This window comes from Myotis nattereri (genome assembly GCF_964212035.1).
Source record: "Myotis nattereri genome assembly, chromosome: 5".
Lineage (NCBI taxonomy): Eukaryota > Metazoa > Chordata > Mammalia > Chiroptera > Vespertilionidae > Myotis > Myotis nattereri.
Window position 1 is genome coordinate 83,454,110 of NC_138080.1, and position 26,199 is coordinate 83,480,308.

The 26,199-nt window shown below is 48.0% G+C and overlaps 1 long non-coding RNA gene across 1 annotated transcript in view; it reads left to right on the forward strand.

Moving 5' to 3' along the window:
- Positions 1–26,199, forward strand: part of LOC308519656 — an 86,318-nt gene that overhangs the window by 36,201 nt on the left and 23,918 nt on the right. The window contains exon 2 of the long non-coding RNA XR_013996012.1: positions 13,728–13,830. This is a non-coding gene — a long non-coding RNA (uncharacterized lncRNA). The remainder of the gene's footprint in view (positions 1–13,727; positions 13,831–26,199) is intronic.

The window sequence follows — 26,199 nt, forward strand, 5'->3', positions numbered from 1 at the left end:
TGGTCAGGGTAGGCTCTGAAGGTGTAGCTGTGGGAGTCTTCGTGCCCCCGGTCAGCTGTGGTCAGTGTCCATGGGAAGAGTGTCCTTGAGAGAGAGAGTGTGCGTGCAGCCCACTCAGGAGCTGTGTGACCCTGTTGATGTGTTCATTCCCTCAGAAACCTGGGTCCCTCGGTAGTAAGTGTGACATTTGCCTCGTGTCTACCTCACTGGAAATGTAGACTCCACAAAGGCAGGCAGGGTCTCATTCTTTACTGCTGAGTCCATGGTGTTTAGACATAGTCCACACTCAACACATACCTGTTCTGTGTATTTAATCAAAGGCAGGGTGTTGGGTGTTTAGGTCCAGGCTCTCAGAGAAAAGGGAACTGAGGCACAGTGAGCTTAAGTCCCTTTTCTGGGACCACACACAGCCTCTAGTCAGACCCAGCCAGACCCGAGGTCTCTGAGCCTCCTGTCCTTTCTGCTGACCCTTCCATGTGCGCGGACTAAGAAGGGAAGCTTAACTCACTTCCGAGCGCCGGAGATAATCATCTGAGTTATTCCCTCCGTTATGGACGCGAGCCAGGGTCCCTGGGTCTCGTCTCTGGAATTTGCTCTGATCCACGGAATCCACTGTTCCGGAGACTCAGCCTGCCTCTTCCCCTCCCTGACCTGACCTGGCTCCCTGGGAATGGTGGGAGGCAAGGAGACAGTTGGAAGAACAAAGGTGAATGGTTTTGAGCCATAAAATAGGGAGCCTGAAAAACAAGTTTGAAAGATGAATGGCTTTGGGGCTTGTGGGGCTTAGCAGGGGCAACCCTCGGAATTACTGACATTCCTGCCTAAGAACTCTGGGCGGGCCCCTCATGGGCCAGAACACCCCCTCCCGGCTCCACAGATTCCTAGAGGTCTTCCAGCAGCGCTCGAAGTCACCCCGTGCCACAGCAGCACTGTGGCGATGAGGCCGAGGGCCACCTCATTCAGGGGTCTAAGGACCCAGGTGTCTGTGGGTGCTGACGGGGCCAGACATCTAAAGCAGGCAACAGAACTCCTCTGTGCCCTGCTTCTCTGCTGGCTGGAGATTTCAAGCCAAGCTCCACACCACCTTCCCTCTCCGTTTTATTACAAGCTGCCCTGATGGGGTGGACCTGTGCCTGGGGTGCTTCCCCTTCTACAGGGAGCGGAGGGCTAGGATGAGGGTGCTTGCTCCTCCCGCACACCCCTCCTCCCCCGGCACCACCCCCACGCCCCATTAACAAGACCTTGGGATGTTGCAGCTTGTGCTTCCAGCCCATTCTCCCTCCAGTTCCGGGATAATATTTATATACAAACGCTGGCTCTGATCTCCACCCAGGAAAACACCAGCTGCTATTGAAAGTCTTTTTGCATGTGGTACAGAGCAGAGCGCTGGGCCTCACGTGGGCCCCTTGAGCTGCTCGGGAAGGGGTTAGGGAACAGCAAGTGCATTTTATTTGTGTTTTTCAAATTCATCCCAGGGCTGTGTCCAGGCAACTGAAGGCCTGTCAGAGCCGAAAATGTCTCATTCCTTTTAGGAAAGACAAAGAGATCAGGTGTCCCAGGGACTTGAACAAATGCATTGTTGGTTTTGATTGAGGTTTCATTGAGGGAATGCAAATTCAGAAATGAGGATGCCAAAGACCTAGGCTGCCAGGGTTGGGAAGGCACCTGGAGACAGGTGGGCATATGCCGTTGGCAGGGATGTAAATTAGTGCAGCCTTTTGGAGGGAAATTAGGCAACAGCTTTCATGAAATATGAGCATGACCTCCCTGGCCAGGTAGCTCAGTTGGTTAGAGCGTCGTCCCGATAGTCAAGGTTGTGGGTTTGATCCCCAGGCAGGCCACAAACAAGAATAAACCAATGAGTAATTAAGTGGAACAACAAATTGATGTTTCTCTTGTTCTCTCTCTCTCTCTAAAAAAAAAAGAGCATGACCTTTGATGCAACAATTCCATGCCTTGGGTACTATCTAGGAGTGATGCCTGCCCATGTATACAAAGACCTAAGTTCAGAACTGCTCACTACAGGAAAAGGAGAACATAGCCTGTGTGTCTCTCAGCAGGGGACTGGCTCAATAAATTATGGCTCATCCGCATGATGGAATGCTAGATGGTTATTAGGCTATTAAAGGAAAGAACAAGGTAAATAATAACAATGGCGAATACACATGTACTACTTACTCGACACACTATTCTAAGTGACTTTCATACGTTATATATGGGGAGCTGGGCTTTAAGCCGGCTGTCTTCAGGGTCTAAAACCACCACACGGATGCCTGTATGTCCAGATATAGAATAATGCCCTTGACTTATTATTATTTTTTAATTTTTAAAAATATATTTTATTGATTTTTTTACAGAGAGGAAGGGAGAGGAAATAGAGAGTTAGAAACATTGATGAGAGAGAAACATCAATCAGCTGCCTCCTGCACACCCCCTATTGGGGATGTGCCCGCAACCAAGGTACATGCCCTTGACCGGAATCGAACCTGGGACCCTTCAGTCCACAGGCCAACGCTCTATCCACTGAGCCAAACTGGTTAGGGCCCTTAACTTATTATTAAGTGAAAAATTCAAGTCTTAGAGAAATACAGTGTCATCTTATTTATGTGTAAAAAAAAAAAAAAAGTGTGTTTGTGCCCTGGCTGTGTGCTCAATGGTTAGAGCATCAGTCTGCACACTGAAGGGTTGTGGGTTTGATTCCAGTCCCCCCTTTCCACCACCCCCCCTGCAGTTGGGGTACGTGTAGAGGCAACCAATTGATGTGTCTCTCTCACATCAATGTCTTTCTCCCCCTCCCTCCTTTCTACTCCCTGAAAAGCAATGGAAAAAAATATTCTCTAGTGAGGATTAACAACATCAAAAAGGTGTGTTTGCATGTGAATGCACCACATATTATTTGTAAAAGTGAAGAGCATGCACCTAATCAGCAGTTTCTTCCAGGGATGTGAGATGGGGCATATAAAGAGGATTTTTTTAATTTCACTTTTAACTAGATATAGTTGTATATATTTTTCTTTCTTTCTTTCTTTCTTTCTTTCTTTCTTTCTTTCTCTTTTCTCTTCTCTTCTCTTCTCTTCTCTTCTCTTCTCTTCTCTTCTCTTTTTTCCCTCCCTCCCTCCTTTCCTTTCCCTTTCCTTCCTTCCTTCCTTCCTTCCTTCCTTCCTTCCTTCCTTCCTTCCTTCCATCCATCCATCCTTCCTGTTTTGTTAATTCTCACCCAAGGATATTTTCCCACTGATATTTAGAGAGAGTGGAAGGGAGTGGAGAGACAGAGAAAGAAACATCAATGTGAGAGAGACACATTGATTGGTTGCCTCCTGCGCCCACCCTGACCAGGGCCAGGGATCGAGCCTGTAACTAAGGTAAGTGCCCTTGACCAGAACTGAACCCGGAATCGAACCCGGGACCCTTTAGTTTGAGGTCTGATGCTCTATCCACTGGGCCAAACCTGCTAGGGCTTATATATTTTCTTGAACAAGTATTTTTGAAATTTTAGAAACAGTAAGCATGAGCACACTACCAAGGTAATGATAATAAAATAATAATTTAGTTTCTATTTCTAAATAGACAGAAAGAAGAGCTATACTCTTAATCATAGGCCCAGAGTAACCCTTGTGATTAACTTATGTGGAGCCAAGCCTAACAGGCAGGCCTCGTCGTAAATTAGATGAAGGTGGGCCAAGGAGCTGTTCTTCCGATTGGCTGAAAGGCATCCTGAGATAGTTACTCCACTCTCATTGCCCTGGGAAGTCTTGCCTCCTTCTGGAAGCCGTGGCCCAGGCATCAGAAGAGTAGTGGGGACGCTGTTGACACAGCCCATCCACATTCCATCTTCACTCCCCCGCCTCCCACATTTCCCGTGTTCACTTACTGCATTATTGCACCTCATGCAAATACTCCAGGTACATGGGTCTTTGTTTAATTACTGTCCCTTCAGAGTCATATTGTCAAAATGGACTCATGGTGCATTACATTTTTAGGTACTTTACAATTTACAGATCTTGTTCCCATTTCATTTTTCCCGTTACCTGGCGATGGTGCTTGTCACTGTAATGCATTTTGTACAAAATCTCTTTTAGAGTTAAACTGAGCAGGGGCTTAGGAGAGGATCTGATGAGGAACATGAGGGGTATCAAATTTTAATCCCGTTCTAAAATCCCAGTGTTTAAGTATTGATTTGTGAAATTCGACCTATCCAGAGAATATCGAAAAATAACCATAACTGCTTTACTTATCTTGTCAGGTCAGAAAGCCCTCGGTGTTTCCACGTGTTTTCTTATTTTAATCCCCGAAGCAGGTCTAGAGGATAATTTTTATCTCCATGTATCTCCATAAGGAAGCTGAGGCTCAGGGAGGTTACATAAGTCCTCCTAATTAAACGCATGGAAAGTGGGAGACGGATTTCTCACCCAGGTCTGTCTGTCTGTCTATCTCTCTGTCTGCAAAATGTGCGTTCTGGGCACTCAACAGAGGAAATGATAGAGAAAAAAAGTTTCAATCAAATGCCACTTCCCTAACATACTGTTAGCAATTTAGGTTTATTTCATTTGTTTTATCTATAAACAAAACTAAATTGAAACAACAACTTGGTAATCAGAGGATACGTCAAATGTTTATACTGTTTTCCTTTTTCATTAACATTAGCACAGCTATCTTCCTTGTTGCTTTGTGATGTCATTTTAAATTACATACTTCTCAATAGAACTCAATAGTAAATATATAACTAATAACCTGATTAAAGATGGGCTAAGGCTTGAATAGACATTTCTCCAAAGAGGACAAAGATAGATAGATATATATCAGTGGGCTCAATGTCACTATTCATTAGAGAAATGCAAATAAAATAATAATGAGATTACCTCACACCTCAGGGTGGCTAGAAAAAAAAAAAAAAAAGACAGGTGTTGGGGGAGATACGGAGAAATAGGAGCCCTTGCACGCTGCTGGTGGGAATGCAAAACGGCGCAGCAGCTCTGGAAAACAGTATGGAGGTTCCTCAAAAAGTAGAACTACCATGATTCAGCAATTCCACTTCTGGGTATTTGCCCAAAAGCATTGAAATCAGGATTTTGAAGAAATATTAGCACTCCTATGTCCAGCACAATTTATAACAACCAAGATGTGGAAGCAGCCTAAATGTCCATTGACAGATGAATGGATAAAGACACTGTGGTACTTACATATAATGGAATACTATTCAGCCCTAAAGAAGGAGGAGATTCTGCAATGTGCCACAGCATGCATGAACTCTGAGGCTATCCTGCTCATGAAAGAGCCAATCACAGAGAGACAGATATTGCATGAGTCCCACTTATATGAGATCTCTAAAGTAGCCAAATTCATAAAATCAAAGCACAGAGTGATGATTGTTAGGAGCTGGGGGCGGGGGGAATGGGGAGTCACTAGTCAATGGGCATAAAGTTTCAGCCAAGCAAGATAGATAAACTGACGAGATCTGCTGTACAACATGTGCCTGTAGTGAGCAATGCTGTATTAGACACTTAAAAATTTGTCAGGAGGGTAGATTTCATAAGTGTTCTTATCACAATGAAACTTAAAAAATAAAAAAGATCGCATACCACTTCAGGAGAGTGACGTCCTTTGGAGGAATGCCTGTGTGTGGAATCGATAGGCCCAGGAGAATGAATGATCCCATGGTTCTTCAAACACATTGCTAAATTGCTTTTCAGAAGGGCTCTACTAATTTGCACTTCGACCAACAATTTTGATTGTTATTTTCATCACATCATGGGAGGCATTCGCTATTACCAAAAAATGAAAGCAAAAGCAAGTCTGACTTGTTTGCTAATATTTACCAAGCTGTTCACAGTGGTTAGTTTGGGGGGTGAGACGGGGCTGGTCGTGTTGGTGGGGGTGAGGGATGGTGAAGGGGGATGTCCATTTTCCATTTTATCTAATGTGGTACTCTTTAAAACTTTTTACTATAGGCATATGTTACTTTTGTAATATATATATTTTAAACTTTTTAAAAATAAATCATGTTTTTCAGAAAAGCTGCAAAAATAATTTAAAAATTCCCTGTACATTATACCCTTTGCCATATGTTTTTTTTAAAGGTGAATTAGAAATGTCCCCCAAGTGTCAATCCTTACGTCAGCAAGACACTGTAAATCGGGGTTTCTTAGCAGGTGGGCTTCAGTAGTAACTTGGGGAAATCCTTATTAAATGCAGATCCGTAGGCCTGAGCAGGACCAATGAGATCAGGATGTTTGCGTGACCTGAAAAATCGGCTGCTTTAAACAGCCTCTCCCAGGTGGTTCTGGGGCCCCACGATGGCTGAGAACCACGGTTGAGTGTTTCTTCCTTTTCTTTTTATTTCCTCCAGCAACATTGGGGCTTCCTTACTTGGAAAGCCCAACACATTTGCAAGGGTTGGGAAAAGTGAGTGAAACCTGAGCATCTTTGTTGCAACGTTTCGCACTTTGTCCTGCTACTGCTCTGCTGCAGCCAAGCTCTTGGTAATTTGTTTTCCCAAAACCCTGCTCTCACCCTCAATCTATGGCTCCTAGGAGGCCAGGTCCAGAATCCTGGTGTGGGTGGTGGGCCTTCTGGCCTGGCCATTGGTGCCCTCCAGGTTCCAGGGCGTGGCTACTGGAGACTTCCCTGTATCCTGGCTCCCTTGGAGGAGCAGCCTGGAGGCCCTGACACAGGGAGGGATCCCGCAGGTCTGCCTGCTGTTTCTTTCGTTGAACGCTGATGCTTTTCTGTGGCCAGTTTGTTTCCTGGGGCACTGTGGGCGTGGCCTTCCCACAGGTGTGTTTCCCATTGGCCATTGGCCAGGTTATCCCTGTGGGGCCATCATGGTGCAGGCCCTCACCTGCCCCCACCATCTCCACCCTCCACCTTCCTCTCCACCCCTAGAGGCGTTCTTTCCGAAATGTGGATCTGACCATATCACCTAATAACTTGGTTTAGTGACTTAACGACTATGAGAAAGGAGTGATGGGAAATGTGGCCCAAAGGCCAACAGAGAGCCAAACTGTGAAGTTTAAATTTAAGATGAAGGAAGGCTAGTCGTAGTTTCTAAATGTTGTTTGGTCCTAACTTTATTGTTTTCTGCTTTAAAAAAGTAACGCCAAATGTTATAAGCCTGTATTACCTTTGAAATGGAAAGAAAAAGTTTTAAAAATGCAATAGTGGTTACTGTAGACAATATAGAAAATAAAAGTAGAGAGTAGAGTGGGGGGAAGTTATTAGCAGTGTGGGCGTGGTATAGAACCGTGGTTGGCAAACCACGGCTCTTGAGCCACATGCGGCTCTTTGGCCCCTTGAGTTGGCTCTTCCTAAGCCTTAGGAGTACCCTAATTAAGTTAATAACATTGTACCTACCTATATAGTTTAAGTTTGAAAAATTTGGCTCTCAAAAGAAATTTCAATCGTTGTACTGTTGATATTTGGCTCTGTTGACTAATGAGCTTGCCGACCACTGGAGAAGATAAGGGCGCAGGCCCTGAAAGGGACATCTGAGTTTAGGTCCCTTCTTTCCCCCTTATTAGCTGTGGGCAACCACTGGGCAGTTTAATTATTCGCTTGGAGCTTCCGTTTTCTCATTGGTAAAGTGAGGATAAAAATAATTCTAGTTTAGTAGGATTGCCTGAGGATTAAATGAGGTAAGAATGTAAAGGAGTTAGCAAGATGTTTAGCAAGTGTTCGTTGTTGTTTTTTTATCTTGCTCATTTCCTTTCAGTCCTTTTCACTGTATGTTTTTTTTAAAATATATATTTTATTGATTTTTTACAGAGAGGAAGGGAGAGGGATAGAGAGTTAGAAACATCGATGAGAGAGAAACATCGATCAGCTGCCTCTCGCACACCCCCCACCCGGGATGTGCCCGCAACCAAGGTACACGCCCCTGGCTGGAATCGAACCTGGGACCCTTCAGTCCGCAGGCCGACGCTCTATCCACTGAGCCAAACCGGCTAGGCCTGTTGTTTTTGTTTTCACATAGTTGTGATCACAGCATCTATATTATTTTATTTCCTGCTTGTGTTTCTATAATAGTAGCCAAGCATTTTCCATGCTATTTCAATTCATAAACATACATTCTAATGGATGCATAATATCCAATTGAGTGGATATATCAGATACATTGGCGTTTAGTTAACATTTCTTTCTTGTTAGTCATAGGAATTATTCCAGGTGCACCGTTCCAGATGGACCTATGTGTGAACACCTTTATGTGTAAGTGTCAGCCTCCCAAGCATTGCCAGTTACGACCATTTCCTTGGGGACGATTCTTAGAGGGAGACGATAAAGTCAAAGGGCATGAACCTTTGCCCAGGTTTGTGACCTATCCTGCCAAACTGGCTCCTGTAAAGTCGCCTCCACCTAAAATTTCAAGGCAGTGGATGAGACTCAGGCCGAGGGACCTGACTTCATGGTGCAGTGACGCTGTTGGGGGCATCAGACAGGGCTGGAGGGACATAACTAGCTCTGGTTGTAATGGATTCGTCTGGCAGCCAGTGAGAGGGTGGTTGCCGGCCGGCCGGTCTGACGCCTCTTCCTTTAATTGTTCCGCAAACCCACTTGGAGACTCCTTTCACCTGGAACTTCGGGGAAGTATTGGCTGCCAGAACTGAGATTGGTTGGCCATCTCCCCCGGGCAACGTGGGGCCTGTCTATAGGAGCACCTGTGGCCACCGTCGCCCAGTCCATCCCGTTTTCTTCATGCATGTCTCCCCATGTGCACACCTTTCAGTCTAGCAGGCACGTTGTTTCCCATGTGATCTGAGGGACGAGGACTCCGTCTGTAGGGTCACAGTATACGATAGTTAAGAAGGCTTTGAGCCCTGGTGTCACTGCCTGGATTGGGATCCCAGACCTACCACTTTTAATCTGTGATCCTGGGCCTCAATTTCCCAGCCTTGGAAATGGTACCTGCCTCGTGGGATTAAATTAAACCAGGGACTGTATATATAGAGAGAGCAGAGGAAGTGCTCCCTTCCTCCTTCTAAATTAAAGCTTCTGGTTGAAAGGAATTGATTCAACCTCTGGATTCACCACACTTCTCCCTTCCGAATCCCAGCAAGGGCATTACATTCGGGAGCAATCCCAGAGAGCCCACCTTCCCAAAATATGTGCCCTGATACTGGGGGGTGGGGGGGTGGGGGCGGAGGGGGGTGGCAGGAGAGGAGGTGGGGCGGCTGCGGTGATGGAAGTGATGCTTTCAGTGCTAACACTGGGGGGAGAGTCTCTGGTTGGTCACCACAGCTTGATGGCAGTGGGTGGCAGGTCTGCTAAAGCTGTCCCAGGGAGCCCGGCTGGTGTGGCTCAGTGGTTGAGCATCGACCTGTGAACCAGGAGGTCATGGTTCAATTCCCAGTCAGGCACAGGCCCGGGTTGTGGGCTCCATCCCCACTGTGGGGCGTGCAGGAGGCAGCTGATCAATGATTTTTATCATTGATGTTTCTATCTCTCTTTCCCTCCCCCTTCCTCTCTGAAATCAATAAAAATACATTTAAAAAACAAAAAGCTGTCCAAGGGTGAGGACCAGAATCTGGAGCCTTGGGGAGGGTTCACCTCTTCCTTTAACTGCCCAGCAAGCCCACTTGGAGACTCACTTCACCTGGAGGTCAGGGAGTTACTGGCTGCCAGGCCTGAGACGCACCTGCGGTGGAGGCGAGGGTGGGGCGGGGGTCATAACGAGCCTCGGAGAAACAGGCCGGGCACTTCAATATCCTCCAGGTGTCGAGGGCCTGAGTGAGCTGAGCTTGCTTGGGGTGAGTCTGCCCTTTCCAATCTCAGCCAGTTTTCTGCTCTCAAGAAGCCTTTTGTCTCGGCAGGAAGAGGAGCCAGTAGCCCTAAGTGGACCAGAGTTGGTTCCCGCTTCTGCCCCAGGTACCTTCCTGCTCCTCTGGGTCTCTGTGTGTATAGTTGCCCCCAGACAAGAGGGCCGAGGGAGGGGAAAGGGACCACACTCAGGCTGCAGGCCAGTGGAGGGGGTGGTCAGTAGTCAGGACTTCCTCTTCCAGCCCTTTCAAAGCATTTTTAAATCGGATTAGCTTTTCAACACTTGAAGGGTTGCTCTGCTCTGAGAGGCTCAAAGGGCTGAGGAAGAGCCTTCATCTGTTTACTTTTCCTTTATGTGGAAACCTACTTGGGCGGTTTCTACAACCAGCTTCCTCCCCCCTGCCCCCCCCCGCCAGACCCCTCTTTCACCACCACCACCAGGGCCCTGGGCCGCTGTGGTCTAACGAACCCTCATGCCCTCCAGGATCCCCGCTTCCTGGGCTGCTCACTCTGAGCCGTGCTGGCCCTGTGAGTTTGCCGGGAGTGGAGAAGTGATCTGGGGGTGTCTGGCCCTCTTACAGGGCAGCCCCAGAAGCGCCGTCTTTCCTCCTGTGAGTGGTGCAAAGCTGGGCTTGGTTTTGGGAGTAGAGAACTGGCTCTCAGCCCTGCCAGGACTCCCCCTCCTCCCTTTTAAATGAAGCCGTTGCTCAGGCAACGTATGTGGGGAAGGGGGGAGTGGAGACATGCAGACCGGTGTGTGCATGGATGCCTATGCAGAGAGAACAGCCAGGGGTGGGGTGCTGTGGAGGTGTGGGAGGGAAGGAGGGCAGGTGGTCATGATAGACGTCCGTGCTTTGTTCTGTATGTTAGTATATTGCACAGTTAAATTAAAACTGCATATTAAACCAGAGAGAGGGAGGGGAAAGGGACCACACTCAGGCTGCAGGCCAGTGGAGGGGGTGGTCAGTAGTCAGGACTTCTGACTTGTGAACAGTCTGAGCACTGTTAGGTGAAGCACAGGGGCAAGCCTTGGAAGATTCAGGAATGACTTCCCAGAGGCTCTGTCCCCAGTGTGGGGTGTGCAGGAGGCAGCCAATCAATGATTCTCATCATTGGTGTTTCTATTTCTCCCACTCCCTCTCTGAAATCAATAATATATATATATTTTTTTTTTAAAGAGAGAAGTTGGGGAAGCTACATTTGTTTCTCAACAAGTGTTTGTTGAGTGTCTGCTGCATGTCAGATACCGTTCTAGAAGCTAGGGAGGCAGAAGAGAGCAAGCACAGAGACCTACCTGCCTTCTGGAGCTCACAGCCCAATGGAGGGAGACAGGTAAACACGAAGATCATGTGATGTCAGGTGGCGTTAATGAAAAATGGTTCTGACGATTATTAAAATGGTAAGGAAGACTCTATTCAAGACTATTGCAACAGAATAAAGATTGAGCTCAACTCTGAATACAGCAGTGACAGCTGGGGATTTACGACCCACAGAGTGAAGGGGTCAGTGGATGGAGACATCAGGGGTAGGGGGAGATTCATCTAGAGTGAGGGGGTCAGTGGATGGAGACATCAAGGGTAGGGGGTGTTTATCTAGAGTGAGGGGTCAGTGGATGGAGACATAAGGGTAGGGGGTGTTCATCTAGAGTGAAGGAGTCAGTGGATGGAGACATAAGGGTAGGGGGTGTTCATCTAGAGTGAAGGGGTCAGTGGATGGAGACATAAGGGTAGGGGGTGTTCATCTAGAGTGAAGGAGTCAGTGGATGGAGACATAAGGGTAGGGGGTGTTCATCTAGAGTGAGGGGTCAGTGGATGGAGACATAAGGGTAGGGGGTGTTCATCTGGAGTGAAGGGGTCAGTGGATGGAGACATTAAGGGTAGGGGGTGTTCATCTAGAGCAGTGATGGCGAACCTTTAGAGCTCGGCGTGTCAGCATTTTGAAAAACCCTAACTTAACTCTGGTGCCGTGTCACATACAGAAATTTTTTGATATTTGCAACCAGAGTAAAACAAAGACTTATATTTTTGATATTTATTTTATATATTTAAATGCCATTTAACAAAGAACAATCAACCAAAAAAAATGAGTTCGGTGTTACCTCTGACACGCGTGTCATAGGTTCGCCATCACTGATCTAGAGTGAGGGGGTCAGTGGATGGAGACATCAAGGGTAGAGGGATTCTTGCAGAACCAACGTAGCAGGATACTTGCAGAAGGCAGGCCAAGGACTTACTTTCGAAGACAGGGATGAGAAACTTGATCAGCTATCAGGAGGAGGGGACGACCTAGCAGGGGCCAAGGCTGAGGCCTAGTTGAGACGAGGGCTCAGAGGAGCCCGAGTAAAGGTTGGTCAAGGAGAGAGCCTTTGGTGGTGGTGAAAGATGCTGTGAATGAAAATAAAGCAGGCGTGGGATGGAGCCGGTAGAGAGTGATGGAGGGATGGGGGAGCCTTTTATTACAGCGTTAGCAAGGCCTCTCTAGAGAGGTAGCTTGGGGCAGAAATCTAGATCATCTGAGGGAGCTGACTTTCAAACGCCTAGGAGAAGGGGTTCCAGGTAGAGGGATCAGCAGGTGCAAAGGCCCTGGCCTAAGTTGGGGCAGTTGGTATGTTTGAGCCCAGCAAGGAGGCAGTAGGTTGCAGGGGAAGAGTGGCAGGAAGTCCGGTCAGTGGAGGGTGTGAGCGAGGAAGGGTAAGGCATATAGGGTCTTGTAGGGTGTGATAAGAAGGGGTGAGAGGGCTGGAGGAAAGGATGAAGGGGTAAGAGAGAGCTGTGCGCACCTGGAGGACCACAGGGGACCCGTGCTGTGGGCACAAAGAAGCAGCCTGTGCCAAGGAGCAAGCTGGGGGGCCCCGGCGGAGGAGGTGCAGGTGGAGGTGGCCAGGGGACAGGAGAAAGGAAGATTAAAAGCCAAAGGGGCAGGGCAGGTCATGCAGGTTCTTTTCCACCTTTGCAGTCAGGGTTTCTCAATCATTTTAACGAGAGCCTCTGTCCTTGCGTAAAAATCAAGCAATTCAGGGAGGAATGCCTCTTCATTTAACTTGAACAACTGCAGGAGACGGAAGAAGGGGCTGGCGGGAGTAAGGTTGGAGCTGGTCTAGCTTGGCTAGCTGCCCTCCCTGTAAATATCATCTTCCCAGTCCTGGAAAGGTATCAGCTAGGCCTGTATCAGCTACTGGGGGACATCCTTCCTGTTCAGATGTCTAAGAGTTGGCTGCCCGTGTACCTCCGAGTGGAAGCAGGGGTGAGAGCGCAGAATAAGTTTGGGATTCTGAGCCCACTCCCTTTTACCCCCGGGGCGGGGGGGCGGCCCCACCTCCTCCGGGGGCCCAGGCATCCCTCTGGCATGTCTTGTGCTAAGAGATCTGCAAAAGTCATTGGTCATGTTTAGAACGAATCCTTTGTGCCAGAAGGGTTGGTGTGTGGAGGGGAGGGAGCTCATTGCCAAAACCAGGATGTTCCTCACTAGTGGTGAACCCTGCTGGCTCCTGGCCCCATAGCACTGGGGTTTTGGGGGGTGGGGGGTGGGGGAATGGGATTGAGGGGCCAGTGTAATTCCGCAACATGTGAGTTAAAAAGCAGATGAAAACCCACAGAGTAACCAGACATTCTTCCCTTTGCATGCAAGATCCTGCTGGATGTTGGAAGAGGAAGGCATATTTTTCTTGCTTTTTAGACATTACATCCTGTGAGGGGAAGATTTGGAACAGATGGGGGCCAGGGGGGCCTCACTGTATTTGCTTGTTCCCCCCCCCCTTCCCACAACCAGAAATATTTCATTTTTCCCCCCCTAGTGAAGTTAATTTTTAAAGAAAGAAAGAAAGAAAGAAAGAAAAATCCCATAGAGTAGGAAAGCAAGATATCCGAGGTCAGTTGGAGAAATTCACTAGGTTCCAGAAAGAATCCACTTTTCATGGCAAAGTCATCTTCTAACTTCTAAGTCCAATGACAGATAATTAACTCAAATTTTCATATTAGGTTTAATCACTGTTCCGGTGACATCTGCATTAATGAGGGCGGGCGTGGTGGAGAAATAGGATGCCCCAGCAGATGGAGAAAGAAGCCCTCTGATTAGTGAAAGGTAAGGCATGTTTCTCAAATCCTGGGTGGGAGAAGCAAACCTGGTGATGTCTCCCGGGAGCACGTCAAGCGTGGGCATGATGATTACCCCACTTCTGTTCTTTCCGATCAATCGGTTGCATTAGAGACCATAAGGGAGCTGGTGTAAAGTGGGCCATGATGTATTTGATTGGCTGGTAGAGCCACATCCCTGGCACTGCAGGGGGCAGCTGGACAGCTGGTATGGTGTTTGCCCAAGACCATAGCCAGTGCTCTTTGCTGAGGAATGTCCAGGTAGAAGAAGCCAGGAGAATTTGGTGTCACTAAAGCCAAGGAAAGAGACTCTCAGGACAGAAAGACTTGTTTTTGAGAGGTGAGTACCAAGAATATCATTGATGACTATAGCAGGAGGTGACATACAGTGCTGGAGGTGACACCCAGATAGCAGTACAGTGGGGCCTTGACTTACGAGTTTAATTCGTTCCGTGACGGAGCTCGTAACTCAAATTACTCATATGTCAAATCTTAAAGTGAACAAGTGAGACACGTGATGCTGGGCTGATGTTGTGGCGTTCACTGTGACGTTCACTGCGCCAGCTAGCGGTGGGGTATCTGAAGCTGGCTCGTAACCCGAATTTTAGCTCGCAACTCAAAGCAAAAACTTGTTAGTCGGGACACTCGTAAGTCAAGGCCCCACTGTAAGTTCCTGGGGCATTGGGAGGTGGTAGAGGGAATGTGATGTCATTCATGATATATGAACATGAAAGGAAGGGTAATGGTGTGTGAGGGTCCAGGGAAGGTTTAAAAAGAGGAAGGCTTGAGCATGTTTAGTTGCAGGTGAGAAGTACATCTGATAGACCAGAGGTTGAAGCTACAGAGAAGAGATGGATACCTGGATGAGGTAATTTCCCATGTTGTTAGGGTGAAACCCAAAAGCCTCACCTTGGTTTGGGAGGCCCTGCCTTTCCTCCCACCTCATCTCCCAGCTGCTCCTGCCCTTGATGTGCTAACGTAGCCTTTGGTCAACTTGTTCCTCAAACACTGAGCTCAGTGAGGCCGCGGACCTCTGCCCTGGCAGTTCCTTCTGCCTGGGATGTTTTCCTCTAGCTCGGGTGGGGAACCTGTTTTCTGCCAAGGGTCACTGGATATTTATAACATCATCTGCAGGCCATATAGAAGTATCAGCTTAAAAATTAGCCAGCTATATTTGGCCAAACATTTAATGAACTCATCCCTACTGCCTCGGCAGGGCCAGACCACATGGTTTCACAGGCCTTGCCAGATGATCCCCATCCCCGCTCCAGGAATCGCAAGGCTCATGGCCCTTCTCTCTCTGAGTGTCTTAGAGCTTTCCTCGATCACTTTATTACAACCTCCGTCGCCCCCCTTCCTCTAGCCCAGCCGCGGGCAAACTATGGCCCACGGGCCGGATCCGGCCCGTTTGAAATGAATAAAACTAAAAAAAAGAAAGACCGTACCCTTTTATGTAATGATGTTTACTTTGAATTTATATTAGTTCACACAAACACTCCATCCATGCTTTTGTTCCGGCCCTCCGGTCCAGTTTAAGGACCCATTGTGGCCCTCGAGTCAAAAAGTTTGCCCACCCCTAATAGCCTGTCCTATTTTGCCTCATGTCATTTCTCACCTCCTGACATAGTATACATATTTCTTCATTTTCTATCTCTTTCCATTAAGATGTAAGCGCCAAGACTTTATCTTGCTCACTGATATTACCCTGTTTCTGGATATACTGAGGAAATTTAAATATTTGTTGAACTGAGATATAAAATAATGATATATGTAGGGTACCTTATGAATATCTTAGATCACATTTTTGTAGGCGAATTAAAGAACCCCTGGGTCTATAGCAATGATGATGTTCAGTAATAAAAGGAGCGAATTTCTGATACATGCAGCAACACAGGTGAATTTCAAATGCATTGTAAGTGAAATAAGCCAGACTCAGCAGGCTACACACTGAATAACTTCAAGATATTCTGGAAATATAACTTCCAGAATATCTTGTTTAGTTATAAGGCCATATCAAATCAGTGGTTGCCAGGGGCCAGGAATAGGGGTTAGGGTTGACACCAAGGAATTTTGGGGATTGATGGAAATGTTTTATATTTTGATTGTGGTGGTGGTTCATAATTGCATGCATTTACTAAAAATTGTACTAAAAGGATGAATTTTGCCGTATGTAAATCAGACCGCTGGGCTGGTGTAGCTTGGTGGTTGAGTGTTGACCTATGAACCAGGAGGTCAGGGTTCAATTCATGGTTAGGGCATATGCCTAGGGTTGCAGGCTCCATCCCCAGTGTGGGGTGTGCAGGAGGTAGCCAATCAATGATTCTCTGTTATCAGTGATGTTTCTATCTCTCTCCCTTCCTCTCTGAAATCAATAAAAACATATTTTTAAAAAAATCATACCTAAATAAACCTGACTAAAAAATCATGTTCTCATACAGATTTCTGTTGTAGTATTTGGGCATTTTTTGTGAATGTTAGTTAATCATTCATTTTGCCTGGGTGTCATTCCTGCTTACTGCTGCCAACGAATGCCTGTGCCAAGAACTAATTTGTTCTTAGAGTGGGAGAGATTTGTTTAGGTGGAAATCTGTTGTTGATTTCCTTCCCAGCATTTCCCACTCCCTTCTAGGAAGGGAGCACCTTACGCTGTGTGGTTGGGTAAGGCAGACCCTTGCCCTGTCGCCCCTAGAAGTGGGCAGGTGATCCTAGTCAGCTGAGTCCTTCCTGGCACCTTTCTCCCAAGCTCTTGGGGAAGATGATCTATTTTTGCTGGAGTTAGTAGGACGTAAATGTAAGCCTGATGGTGAATATCTTGCTCACTAAGTGGAGAAAGGACAGATACTCAGAGCCCGGATGTTTGAGCTCCTAGGTCCAGCCATGCCTGAAGCTAGATACTAGTATGTAGTCCAGACACCCCAGTGCACATGAATTCCATTTCCCCCCACTTAAGTCATGTCAACTTTGGTGGCTTCCATCAAGCACAGCAGAGCAAATTCTGACTCATACATTGCAAATGAGAAGTTTTTGATCTATGAGGTGATAGGATAGTAAAGATGAGACAGTTAACTAATGAGTTGTTAGAGGAACTTCTCCTAGTTTCCCTGAATCTTCTTATTATGGAAGCAGGAGCAGGGACAGAGAGTTGAGGTGGGGATGAGTGAGGGAGAGGGAAGGGTGAGCAGACAGGCATGCCCCTGGCCAAAGGGAGCTAGGGATGCCAGGGCCCCATCTCCTCCCAGCTGGGGGTCCCTGGCTGGCTGAGGAGGCCTGGAGTCAGCAAGCAGTGGGATTGGAGAGAGGCCAGGATTGGTAGGCTGATCTGAGCTCCTGCCCTCAATTCCTGAGCCTCACTTTTATTTTCATAAAACAGGGGTGCTGACTGTCTGCCCTCCTGGAAACAGGCCGTTGGCCAGAGTAGGCATGGCCCTTGCAAATCAGGAAAGACTTGGGATGTTTAGTTCCCTACACAAAGGGGTTCAATCTCTCGGTCTCTCTTGGTTCCTCTTGGTTGACTCCTGGCCGGTGGGACTCTCACACTCCTGCTCGCTTGTATTTGTCCACGAGGACCCCACACAATGGGCTAATGGACAGCCTATTGCTAAACGGGACCTAATTCCAACATGGAAGGGACACTTTGGACACTGGCTTTGCTTTTAGCTCCACTGACTCCCCAGTTGCGCTTCTTCCAGGACTGAATTAAGGGAAATGGGGCTTTGGAAACCCAGGGATGTAATTTCACACAAATAAAAAATCACTCATCCTCCCGTGAGAGTCTCAGAAAATTCTTTTTCTTGAGATACTGTAGGGACCCCACCCTCAGCATCCAGTGGGGAAAGGGAAACCCCACTTCCATCCATAACAGAAGGACTCTGTTTATAGTAAAACGACGAGTCCTCTGTGGGGACCAATCCATTTTTATGAGTGTGATGAAATGTTTTAAAAAACGGGCCTTTTGTTGAGGTCAAGGCAGAAGGCTTAATGGGGGTGGGTGGGTAATTCGGATGTTGCCTTCCCTCTTCCCTACACATACATCCAAAAATATTTACTATCTTAGTATGTTAAAATGTCCCGTTACCTTTGTTCTCTTTAGCCCAGAGCGGGGTAACTGGCCCCACCCCACAGAGCTGGCTTCAGGCAGAGCTGGGCCTGAACTGGGCCCCACACCTGTGCTCGGATGGATTATGCTGCATTGCCTGGGACGTCTCTGTCTCTTCTCCCTGCATCCAAACCCTCCCTGTAGGCATCTGGTGCCTGGGTGGCGAGTGGTTTTACACCAGCCATTCTACTAGAAAGCAACATCTGTTTGAAAGCTGTGTCACAGGTTTTTCCAGAATTTCCAGTGTCTTAGAATCCACCTGCTCCCCTTGCCCCCAGCAATTACCATTGCATCTCCCAGTCTGCAGCTTCCTTTGTGCCATGCAGTCAACGGGCCAAAGGGACCTTCCACTGGGGGTTTGGTTCCTTGGGTCTGGAACGGGCCAGCTGGAGCCCTTCCGCTGACCTTGGGCCCAGGCTCCCCAAGAGAGCTCCTTTTCCACTCTGGTTTCTGAGAAGTAGCAGCAGGTCAGTTAGGACGGGATTCTTTCCCTCTCTCAAAGGTTCTTTCATTTAAATATGTTCATTATTTTTTTCTCTCCCACGGCTCCTTTTCCTGAGAGAATGATGTTAGAGGCTTCTGTTGCTAAATTTAGCTCTTGCTGACGCACTGGCCCTCTTGCCTGCAGTCTCCTCGCGTCTCTGCTTCTCTGAGCCTCGCTTTTTTGCTGGTAGATGAACACCATCGCATCCTACATAATATTTAGCCTTGAGTCGTTTCCAGATGGAAACTGCGTTTCTGTATTTTCGTAGCCGTGTTCTCTGCGTGAATGGCCTGTCATGGAGCTGGGGGCCAGCAGCCGGCAGGGCAGGGAGGGGGGCTGGCAGCCAGCCTGTGACAGGCAAAGATACACAGGGTGGAGGTGAGAAACCAATGCAGTCATTGTCATACGTTTGCTTGAACGAAGCAGGAGAAGGAGGTGGCTCTCAGAGACCTGGGGATGGTGTTGGGACATAAATGGAAATTTCTCAGGAAAGAGAGGCCCTCCTACTCGAAGTAAGCTTTCCTATTGTTAAAGAAGGAGTTATTCACCCTGGCCGGTGGCGCTCAATGGTAAGAGTGTCGGCCCCACACTGAAGGGTCTCGGATTCGATTCCCAATCAGGGTCATGTACCTGGATTTCAGGTTCTATTCCCGGCCCTGCTCAGGGCACATGTCTCTCACACTGATGTTTCTCTCGTTAGGATTAACAACAAGAAACAAACAACAACAAGTCGTTATTCTAACACTTATTAAAGTGATAAAAAAGATTTTATTCAGGGTGATTGCAATAGAAGAGAGAGATGGAGCTCAACTCTGAATACAAGGACTGGCAGGGATTTATCACCAAGGAACAGAGTGAGGGGCTCAGTGGATGGAAAATTGCTAAGAGCAGACATCAAAGGTAGAGGGAGTCTTGCTCAACTGACCGAACAGGATTCCTGCTAAGACATGGCGATGTGGACCTGGCGAGGAAGGCCCAGGCCAAGGTCTAGTTGAGGAGAAGGCTCAGGGCTCAGAGAAGCCGACCTAAAGTTTGGCCGAGGAGAGGGTCTTTGTCAGTCCCCCATCTTGTTCAGGGACAGAAGAGGCGTTCTTCTTTCCTCTGACCCACACAGGTTTAGTTCTCGTTCAGTTCTCAGCCTTTTGTCACTAAGGGCCAGCTGAACCATCTGGTGGACGTGGTAGGAGAGGATATTGGCTGGATGGTGTGAACTATCGGGCATTCAAATGAGGGGATTCATGATCTGCTGTGGCGATGAGTTCTTTGAAGTTTCTCTCAAGTCACCCAGCTTCTGCTTGCAGGGCTTCTTTAGATCTCAGAGGCGGGTCACCTACAGCCAACCTGGAGCCCCGATAAGGCCCTGGGCGGTCAGGTTGTAGTTCCCAGTGAGGCCACGTCAGGAGGGCGGAAGGACTGAGAACACGTGCAAGATGGCAGATCCAGTCCAACTTACTGATAGGTGACAACTTAAAAAAAATGACTAAGAGGTGACAAATGGCTCAGTGGCAATGAAGAGGGCCCGAATTTGATAACCCGCACGTGTGTGCTATAGTTGTCTGTTGAGACATAAAATTTCTTTCTACCGTGTCCAGCCCTGGTCGTTGGGTGGGTGTGTTGCTATGTCGGCACGGAAAGTGGCCTGGTGTCAGGCAGCCGGGGTTCGAATCCCTGAACCAGCTGTGAGATGCTGAGCCTTCCTAGCGTCTGTTTCCTGGCTATGAAACAGGATGGACTCAGTGTGCATTTCATCATCCCATGCAAGCATTACACTATGCCCCCAGCGTTGTGCCCATTTTACAGATGAGGACATAAGCTCTAAGGTGGCCCTGAGCCCCAAGGGGACACACCCAGGAGCCTGCTGAGCTGGGATTGGAAGCCTGGACTGTAAGGGCCATGTTGTCAACTATGACAAAGGCAGGAGCCTGGCCGAATGCAGCGGCTTAGGCAGGGGCCGCAGGTGTGGCTGTTCAGGTCCCTTTGCATCCCTGTCTGCCTGTAGCATCCCCCGGAGCCCGCAGGGCTGTCCCTCAGACCTCCTCACTGCTTCCTAACCCGCAGATGGAAAAGTGGCACTTAAAATGAATTTATTCAGGTGGGAGTCGTGGAAGACATGAAAATACGGCTTTTGAGCTGCTGCACATAAACTGGAGTGTGAGTGAGAAGCTTTTTATTTGGTTTCCGAGCGAGACTTTGAGAAGCCAGTGGGCCGTGTGGTCTGGAAGTGCATGTTATGGGCAGCGGGTCGGAACAGGGGCCACTTTGAATGGCGGGGAGGGAGACTCGCTCTCGCGCAGCTGGAGCGGCCAAGAGGCCGGGATGTCAACAAACACAGTCAGGACACAGAAAGCCTTTTCCGAAAAGATGGAAGGCAGGGATGCCAAGGAAAGGCAGCGCCTCACCCCCGGTGTACTGGAGAAGGAAAACGCTTGAGGTAACCCATGTTGGCAGCTTTTATAGCTTCCTCGCAATAATGTGCCGGGCGGACCCTGAACAGGCTGGTGTTTTATTTTCATGTAGCGAAGCCGAGTGGACCTGGGGCAGCTCTCCAGCAGCGGCTGGCCTGGGGCTGTGCCCGGGGAGGGAGGCAGCAGCGCCTGGGTCCCGGGCAACCAGATCGACCCCCCCGCCGCCCCCCCCCCCCCCGAAGGCGGGAGCAGGATTCCCCGCCTCTTGGGCACACTCGGTTGGCTCGCTAGAGTCCTTCCACGTAAGGTGCCCGTCTGGCCGGTGCCAGTGAGGGAGGTGGTGGGCAGAGTGGGAAGGCAGCCACCTGGGAAGGAAGGCGCTGGTCCGTGCCGTCCTAAGTGCTGTGGGTGGGGAACTGCATGGGAACCAGAGCGCGGGAAACCCACAGAACCTTCTTTGTGCCTTGGCTCGCCGCTTGCCAAGGCACTTTCCGTGACTGCTTTAACCTGCATGTATAATCTCTTCTCTTTGATAATATGTATATATGTGTGGGAGGTAAATTTGAGCACGGGATTGCGTGTGTGGTTAAAAATATGTATCCATTACGTGGGTGACTCGCATGGGCGTGTCATCCAACATTTTCTGAGAGCCATGGGCTGGGGGAAATGTCCAGTTATAGTTACTCTGAGACACTAGCAAAGTCAGAAAACTTATATTCTGTTTTGGGGTTTTGTTATAGACTCCCTCTCCATGTTTTCTTCTAGCTAGTACATGGAAAAAACTGATGTGTTAAAATTTTTAAAACATTTTTTTTTTTTTATCCCAAGAATTTCAGGTTTGTTTTTTGCCCATACTTCCTGTGGAAATATTAGCAGAAATAGGAAAGTCCTCTGTAAGCCTATCATTTAGGATAATCGCTGCTGCAATTTTGGTGCTTGTACGCTCCTCCAGACTCTTTCCTAACGAGAATATATTAGTGCAGAATAAAATCTAACAATTGATAGCTAACATTTGAATGGCATCATTTGCCAGCACTTTACATGTATGGACTCATTTAATCCTCAACAATCCAATGACTGGTTTTACTATTAAACCCATTGTACAGATGAGAAAGCTGAGGCCCAGAATGATTAGGTACTTTGCTTAAGATCACATAGGTAAGTAACCAAGCTGGGATTTGAACCCAGGCAGTCTGGTTTCAGAACCAGATGCTCTTAGCTACTCACTAGACTAACTTGCAAAAGAATAGGATAAAACTACCCATACAGATTTTAACCTGCTTTTTTTCACTTAATATATTATGAACCGGTTTCAATGCCAAAAACCTTACATCTAGAGCATCATTCAAAATTGCTATGTTGTGATACATATGTCCCAAACATGGAATGTTATTTTCCTATGTGACCATTTTGGATAATAATCACTATCATATTTAAAAATAGCAAACATCACCCTAGCTGGTTTGGGTCAGTGGATAGAGCATTGGCCTGCCGACTGAAGGGTCCCAGGTTTGATTTTGGTCAAGGGCACATGCCTGAGTTGATGTCTCAGTCCCCAGTAGGGGGTGTGCAGGAGGCAGCCCATCAATCATTGATGTTCCTATTTCTCTCTCCCTCTCCCTTCCTCTCTGAAATCAATAAAAATATTTAAAAAAAAAATAGCAAACATCGAGGCTCTATTCCTGGTAGTGCTAAGAGCTGTATAAATATTATCTAACTTAATTCTTGAAAAACTAGGACTTCTTGCAGGGGAACAAGTTAGAGAGGAGCAGGGGTAGATTTTCTAGGGTCTCTCATTTATATAAAACCTCAAATTTAGATTTTTTACTTTATCTTCAAATAGTCATATATGCAATAATAATATTTTTGTTAATTTTTACAACAACTTGTTATTTTTAAATGGTTTGATTCAGAGGAAGTAGCAAAAATAATACAGAGAAATTCTGTGTACCCTCCCTCCTGCTTCCCCCAATGATAATATCTTACATAACTGTAGTATACTATCAAAACCAGGAAATTGATGTTAGTGTTTCCTATTAGCTTAGGTTCCATGTTTATTATTAATGTTAAATTAAAAAAAAACACACTTGCCCTGACCGGTTTGGCTCAGTGGATAGAGCATTGGCCTGCAGACTGAAGGGTCCCAGGTTCGATTCCGGTCAAGGGCATGTACCTTGGTTGAGGGCACATCCCCAGTGGGGGGTGTGCAGGAGGCAGCTGATCGATGTTTCTCTCTCATCGATGTTTCTAACTCTCTATTCCTCTCCCTTCCTCTCTGTAAAAAATCAATAAAATAGATTTTTAAAAAAACACACTTAAAATATATCACACTTGATCATCTAACGTGGTAGTTCTCTGTTGTTAAATATACAGGAATCAACTCTCAGTGGAGAAGGCCCGGTGTCTGCTGCCTCGGAGAGGCGAATACTGTAACTAGCTCCATTTCATAGGTCAAGGATGGAGGTCAGAGAGGTTAAGTAACTTGCTCGAGGTCACACAGCTATAGTGAGCTTCAGAGCTGCAACTTACCCCCTCTGATTCTAAGATACACTCTCTGAGCCCCACCCTCCCCAGCATCTCTTTTGGTTTGTTGCAATTCAGGGAGAAGCTTTGACTATAAGTTAGTGTGTGTTTATATGTGCATGTGTGTGTGCACATGTGTACACACACACACACACACACACACACATTTTCTCACTCTACAGAGTCCCTTTTCCGAGACTGGAAAATGCTGGATCTAGAGAGGACCTCGAGTGGGGCATTTCGCCCAATGACTCATTTAATGGAGAGCAGTCAGGCCAGCCGAGGGGCTTATCTCCTGTGCCTGTGTTGGCCCAGCACACAGGGCTGCCCGCTGTATTCTTCCATAAACCTTTCCTTTTCTTGGGTTACTTTCGAGGCGCTCCTCCAGTTGCTGTTTCCATGTTTGCTGACTCCCGGCCGCCTGGCTGTGTTTGCTCAGCTCCCTCCTGGAGGTGCCTGGGCAGTGGTGGGCTGGGCTGAGCCTCCTGAGCTTCTCCACCCTCCCATCACTTCTCCCATCCCCCCATGCCATGCCTCTCCGCCAGTGACCGGGACTCCAGCAAAGAGACAGAAAAAGCCATGTGTGTAGGAAAGATCCAGGAAATAAAGTTTTTCTAAAATCCTGGTGATAGGAAAAGATTTTTAAAGGTTTGGCTTTTTATTATTTTTTAAATATATTTTTATTGATTTCAGAGAGGAAGGGAGAGAGAGAGAGAAACATCAATGATGACAGAGAATCATTGGCTGCCTCCTGCACACCCCCTACTGGGGATCGAACCTGCAACCTACACATGTGCCCTTGGTGGGAGTCAAACCTGGGATCCTTCAGTCCCCAGGCCGACGCTCTATCCAGTGGGCCAAACCAGCTAGAGCAAAGGTTTGGCTTTTTTTTTTTTTTTTTTAAATATGTTTTTATTGATTTTTAGAAAGGAGGAAGGGAGAGAAATACATAGAAACATGGGTCGGCTCTCTCCTGCACGTCCCCTACTGGGGATCAAGCCTACAACCTGGACATGTGCCCTGACCTGGAATTGAAGCTGTGACCTCTTGGTTTCTGGATTGACACTCAACCACTGAACCACACCGGCCAGGCAGGAAAAGATTTTTTTATCCTTATCTCACTCCCTTTCTTTAACCACCTTCTCTTCCACCTTTATTCAGTAAGCTTTAGCTGCCAGCCCAATTCACTTTTGTAACCCAAAAAGCAAAGTCCACCCCCTTGCTTTCCTAGCTACAACTTGTCAGCTCAAGCAAAGCTGGTGTGTGGAATTTACCACTCTTGTTTCTTGAAGATATCTGGTTGATCCTGAAGCAGCTTTGCCCGAACTTTTACTGACTTGTTTGCATGGAGCTGGGGGCGTGTAGAGCAGAATCGTCCAGACCTCGGTACACCTTATTGCAGAAATCCCAGATGTGCCTGACACTCGTGATGATCTGACAGTTGTGTGTGTGTTAGTGTGTGCACCTGTGGAGGTCTGAGCGAGCATTGGGGGGCCTGCAAGGACCTCCTGAGTGGTTGGGACTGAGCCCTGGCTTGCTGAAGCTTCTGGCTGCTTTTGGTGCAGAAGTGATCCCAGGCCAGGGCTGTACCTGGTGGGGGTCAGGGTGCAGGGTGATTCATTCACCAGAGTGCTGGCTGTCCAAAACAGCTGCGAGAGCTGGTCTGCCAGTTAAGTAGGGGTTGGTAAATGGCATCACCACCCTAACCTCTCATTACATGCTGGGTGCCATCCCACCCTCTGAGGCAGCTGGAAAGACTGCAGCTCCTCACCGGAAGCCCTCCTGGCCTGGGAGGGGGGAAAGGAGAAGAGGATTAACTTGCTCCCCCCTTGGACCTGCCCTTCCTTAGCTCCACAGAGCTCAGCCGGCAGTGGAGACCTCTGGTATGCAGGAGGAAAACATTACCCTCCCCTAACATCAAGAACTGTTGGCCAACACCAGGGGCTAAGAGAAAGGTGTGGGGAATGGGTTCTTCCCCAGCTCCTTCAAGGGGAGTGTGGCCCTGCCGGTGCGGACTTCCGGCCTCCAGAACTGTGAGAGAATGCATTTCTGTTGTTTTAAACCACCCAGTTTGTGGTACTTGGTTGTAGCAGCCCTAGGAGACTAACACGGGGGTCATGGAAGGCTTGACAAAGAAGGACAGTCGAGTGGCTTTGCTGGGCATCCCCGAGGGGAAGTCATATATGCAGAAGCAGAGCTCCTGCAGAGACACCAGAGGGACGGAGAGCGTGGGGTTGTTCACATAGTCAGGTGGAGGCTGCTTGTGTTGTGGCGGAATGCACAGGAGAACGACCAGCCAGCACTCCGAGGAAGGAAAGTGTAACGTTTGTTTTGCAGATGGGCTAGTCCAGGGGATTCCGGATCCAAAGCCTGAACTGAACTCGTGGGGGGGCTCTGACCTATGTAACTCCTTCTGTGGCGGCCCCTGAGGGTCCCCGCAGCTCTGCCCAAGTCAGCTGTGGCTCCACCCAAGTCAGTCAGAGTGGGGAAGTAGGACTAGTTTCAAACAGATACTGAACTACGTCGCAAGGCCCCCCCCCCCCCCCCCCCCCCCGCACCGTTTTCCTTTTCATTTGGACTTTAAACAGGGAAGGGACAGATTTTGCTTTTGGAGAGAGGAGTAGGGCCGAGGCCAGTCGTGCAAGTACTAGAAAAACAGCAAGATGGCATAGAGCGGCCTCAGTTCAAACATACAAATGCTTTAAACGCTAAGGGAGAAAAATGAAAGATGAGCAAGGATCCTCGCCTGTAGAGCAGGTAGGTAGGTAGGTAGGTGGTAGGACTTGTACGAAACTCCTTCCTTATCAGGACATCTGCGGCTTGCTGTGTGCCTGGCGCTGAGCTGGCAGA